Below are 5,270 nucleotides of genomic sequence, written 5' to 3'. Positions count from 1 at the left end.
GGAGGTAGAGTAAACACAGAATCCTATGCTCAGGAAAGAAGATGAGGGAAGTAGAATTTGACCGGGTCTTGTAAATTAGGACTCAAACAAGCAGAATTTAAAAAGGGAAAATACATAGAGGGGAGATATATTAAAAATAAAAATTGAGAAGCAGATATATACCAGGTCTATTTGCAAGATGGCAAATAGAACATTTTGTTACTGCAGAAGGTATTTCCCTTACAGCAAAATACTGAGCAATAATATTAGATATCTAGGTTGAATCTAATTGTGAAAACCCTTAAATATCAAGCTCAGGGTTTTCAACTTAACTTTGAATATATTGGGGAACCATTGAAGGCCATTGAGCTATTATAAAAGCAATTTGGCTTCATGGATAGTGGCAAAATAGGAATGTAACATTTTGTCATTATTATACAAAATAAATTGAAGTGGGTGGAAGACCTATCAGTCTCCATACCACCATCAAAAAATATAATTAGGGAAAAAAGTACAATTTAAATGATAGCCACTAACACGCTGTAGATATTAAGATTTTCCCAGGGACAGTCTAACATCATTTGTCAACGAACATCAAATTAAATTGGGAGAAAAGAACATGACTAGCTTATGTCTCCAGAAAAGATATTTGAAGTTGTTTATTGAGCTGGAATTCAATCTCCATAATTTTGTGGTTCCCTCTTTTCATCCATAATAATTCATCTCTATAATTAAAGCCTAATGAACCAAACAATTTCTCTCTTCATAATCAACTTCATCTCTGTGAATAGCCAACATTAAAATAGAATCTTTCCAGTAAACGGATTCAGTGCTCCTAGTAAAAATATCCTTCCCTTTCTCTTGGAATTTTACGTTGCCTCTCGTTGATTTGATTTATTTCCTTAAGAAGGCTCGGTTGTCTTAAAGAGTATTATTAGGGATTTCTGATCACCTCCAAAATGAGAGCAAAGCTATATTATTATTAAATTAATTAATTGACGCTACTTGAAATGTAAGAATGTGCCATGTCCCTGTGATCCATTGAGGGCCTACATTCCATTGCATCATTGCTTGCTTTGTCACTTAAGAATGCTCTGGTTCTTAGGAGGAGGATGGTGAATAGAGAAGATGAAATTTCCATCCTGGAAATCCTCATTTAAAATTTAAATATCTCTTGGAAATGTAAGGCTTTAAGCCATTATCAGCTAATGCCTTTGGCCATGATTAGCTGACATCCAGCTGGGACCACAGAGAAGACTCAGTATAGGCACCCGCTGGAATGAAAGCCCAACCCAGAAAACAATGAGCAGGGCAGAGACACTGAAGATCCCGTTTTCATTCTCTATAGCCTTGCATAGAGCCAGCCAGCAAAACCACTGGAAAGCAAACTACTTTCCTCCATTAGCGTTAAGTGCCAGAATTTGCCCAACCCACGAGGCTACCATTTCTGCTGGAAAAACCTACATTGTTGAAATCATTGTAAATAATGTTTTAAATATGATGACATCCTTTCTGCAGGAGCCTCGATAGCAAAGGTTTTCAACTGGTATCCATAGCCTCAACAGGATTCACAGTTGTGACTTGTTTGCCATACATAATGATTCCTAAAGAGCACAAACCAACCTTAAAAAGGATGATATTTCACATGAACACCTGGATTTCTGATTTCTCCTGGGTGTCTCGGAGGAGTCACTGCCTCTTTGGAAGGGGCCAGTGTTCTCGGCTCTTCGTGTCTCATGACACCCAAGGCAGCGTCACTTGGCATTATTATTGCCCCGAACTGCCTTATTTGTTTGCTTTTAGGAGAGAAGTATTTTATACCTATGTCTCCATAAAAAGTCGGAAAATTAAAGAGAGGCTTGTGGAACAGCTGGCTTTTCCTTAGTCAGGCGGCTCCACTGCTTGGCTTCTGCAGGGTTTGAGATTATAACCCTTCTCCCAGGTTCCCCCACCAATACCCTCCCTCTAATGACTTCTCTAAGTATTTTCCTTCATGTTTTATCCTTTTCATTTTGCTGTTTCCTCCTGTGCTCTTTGAGGAGCACATGAAAACCTAAAATTAGCTCTGCTGTGTCCGTGATTCCTTTCTCTCTGTTTTTAAGTCCACAACCCCCTTTGATTTGTTTCTCTTGTCTTTTCCTCTTTTACCAGCTCTGTGATGGGGAATTCAACTACCAATTTATGATGTGTCTGCAGTCTGGACAACTTGCACATTTACTAGGTTCTCAAAGGGCATCTGACATGTATCCATTACTTAGGGAAAGAAATTGCATCTGTATTTATATTTTCAGTGCCTAACAGTGTGAGGAATGATAAATGTTTGCTGAATGAACGCTCCTCTCTACAAAACTACTTCAATCAGGGGTCGGCAAACTTTTTTTAGGAAACAGCCAGATGGTAACTATTTTAGGCTGGGTGGATCATACAGTCTCCATGTGGCAACTAAATTCTGCCAGCAGCAACGAAGCAGCCATAGACAGTAAATAAACAAGTGGACATGGCTGTGTTCCAATAAAGCTTTATTACAAAATTGGGAGGTGTGTGGGGTCTGGCCTGTGGGCCGTAACTTGCCAGCCCCCAACTTAGATGGATAAATTTTAACCCATTGGAAGGTAATTAGCAGAAACAATCCTTTACTCAATCTCCTTCCTGTGCAGAGAGCAAGAACTGAAAATAGAAAGACCAGACAAGTGGCTCTTATAACCCAGGTATTCCATTAATTTTTTTTTGGGGGGGGGAGTGCATGGGCTGGGAATTGAACCCATGTCTCCCACATGGCAGGTGAGCATTCTATCCCTTAATATTTAATGGAATATATATTATATTTACAATGTAATAATTATTATTAATTTATAAATATTTAAATAAGTAATATTTAATTTAAAATAATGTTTAAATAAATAAATTTATTTATCTACTATATTCCAGACCCTGTGATAGGTGTTGGAAATTTAGCCATCAGGACACACAAGGCTTCAGCACCTCCTTGGAGATACACGTACAGGAAGTGATAAGGCAGCAGAAGTCACACTTTGCCCGAGAAAGCCCAGACGAGACTGGAGTGCCCAGGAGGGGCAGTCGAGCCTTCCTGGAAGAAATGAAATCTAAGCTGAAGGCTGAGGATGAGTAGGAGTACAAGGAGGAAGGTGGGGACGAAAGAGTGAAATCACAGCCCGGGAGAAGCATCAGCCAAAGGAACCATTCCATGCAAAGGCCCAGAGGCATGATTGGCGAGACATATTTAAAAGAACACAAGTATATTTGATTTGAGAGGGAAAATGCTGAGGGTTGACGCTGGAGAAATAGCAGGACCTTTGCTATAGTTAGAGACCTGTGATCGTTTAATTTCTATTTTCTCTGTTAGCTGGGAATCAGGAACCGTGTTTGTGTGGTTCACAGCTATACCAGCACCAGACACATTGGTGGGCACTTCATGTATCACCTGACTTCTGAATATAAGGCTTAATCATGAAGGGCCTTGTAAGGAAATGTGGAATAAACAAAAATGGTTTCTGCGTGTCTCCACTGAAAACCTTTTGTCGTAGATAAGGGGGAGCAATGCAAAATGATTTTTGTCCAAAGATAGCCAAATAAATTCTGTCCAACAGAATTTCACTCGATTTCTCCACTCTCCCCCTCTCATAGAAAATCCAATTTTATGTCTATTTGTAAAATCATTTCATCATTGCTTTACTCCCCATAAATTCATGTTTCTCCCACTTCTTTGAACCTGTTGTAACACTGGCCCTGTTCCCTAGTTAATAGTGAGTTACATAATACTTGAACATGTGTTCATTTTATTTCTGCATGAAAGTCATCATTTTTCTTCTTTTGGAATATTATCCTATAATAATCTTAAAAGTCATGTCAAGAATTTGAACTGTATGTCCTGACCCTTCGATTGCAATTGGTTTAACAGGGAGGCAGTAGGGGTAGAGAGAAGAGGACAATTTCAGAAACATGTAGTGGTAAAGTCATTAGGGTGAAGAAATTGGTAAGATTTGGGGAAGAGTGTAGATAATATTGTGCCTATAGCTTTGGCAAAGGCAGGTAGAGTGGGAATAGAGAGGAAGGAATGAGGTCCTAAAACACTGTGAAAGAAGACAGTGAACTTGAAGAGGCTAGGACACATCTCGGGACCAACTGGTAGAAGAGTCCATTCTTCCTTTCTTGATGCTTGCCATATTTGCTTTCCTTACTGCAGTTCTGTACCAGAAGAAATGAGCCAATTTTTCTTCTCCTGGTGCGTCCTGCCTGCCCCTCCCCTTCCAGTAAAGGTGGGGGGAGAGAGAAAGCAACACTCATTTCATTGATTTGTGGATAAATTGAATATGTAAGTTAATACCAAGCATATGCAAATATATGTAACAAGTCTTTGCAGATTAGAAGTTCCACTGTGTAGAAAAATTCAATTAAGAAAATATGCAACACAAAGAGGAGCAATGTGGCCACATGCATTGCTAGCACAGAAAAGTTCTGCCTCCCCTAGTAAGCTTTACTGTAATTCTTCATTTATTAATTCTCCAAAATTCACTGGGCCTAGTCTAAGTGCCATTCACCATTCTATGCACTTAGGAATCACCATGAGGAAAAGGAATGAAGAAAAATTCCCCTACTTTGTGGAGCTTGTACTTTAGTGGGGTTGGGGAGAAAATAATTAGACATACTATATTAGCAAATTATACAGTATGCGAGAAGGTGATAACTACTATGGATAAAAGAAAATGAGTAAAGGGGATTAGAATTATCTGGGATGGTTACAGGATGTGATATTAAAGAGAATGTCAGGGTATGCATCTATGGGATGGCTACAATTGAAAAAGATTTGAAGAGATAAAATTGTTGTTATTAAACTCAGTTTATTACATCTGTGCTATAACTGGTACTAATGTATCCCATACATTAAATCTTAGATGCATAATGGATAAAAGATTAAATTCATAGAAGTAGGTAATAGTAGAGGATACATTTTAATTTTTATTCAGTGACATGCCTCTGCAGTTGTTGACTCTTCCTTCTTCCCTCCCCATACATTCTTAGCCTCATGAATGCTTTTCCTTGCTTAGGTGATTGAAGGAGAAAGGTTTTACCAGTTAGGTTTCTTAATCTTTGGGGTATCTTCCTGGGGTCTATGACCCAAGCTGCTTCATGCACCTTTTGGGAATCCAAGGGTACCATGCGAGCCCATGGTACCCTTGCTCTTTACAAAAACCATTTCCAGTGCCATGCAGAACCTCTGAAGTTTCACAAAAGGCAAGTATGGTACGTCGATTGCAAACATGCCACAGTCC

General features: G+C 39.1%; 1 long non-coding RNA gene across 1 annotated transcript; it reads left to right on the top strand.

Annotated features, from left to right (window-relative positions):
* The first annotated feature begins 1,057 nt into the window (after nucleotides 1–1,057).
* Nucleotides 1,058–3,579, top strand: LOC143686101 (uncharacterized). The gene is made up of 4 exons (XR_013176899.1): nucleotides 1,058–1,161; nucleotides 2,131–2,222; nucleotides 2,637–2,687; nucleotides 2,908–3,579. It is a non-coding gene; the product is annotated as an uncharacterized LOC143686101 (long non-coding RNA).
* The last annotated feature ends 1,691 nt before the right edge of the window (nucleotides 3,580–5,270 follow it).

Source organism: Tamandua tetradactyla, chromosome 6, assembly GCF_023851605.1.
Source record: "Tamandua tetradactyla isolate mTamTet1 chromosome 6, mTamTet1.pri, whole genome shotgun sequence".
NCBI lineage: Eukaryota > Metazoa > Chordata > Mammalia > Pilosa > Myrmecophagidae > Tamandua > Tamandua tetradactyla.
The sequence above is the reverse complement of the archived record's forward strand: the minus strand, read 5'-3'. Positions and strand labels throughout refer to the sequence as shown.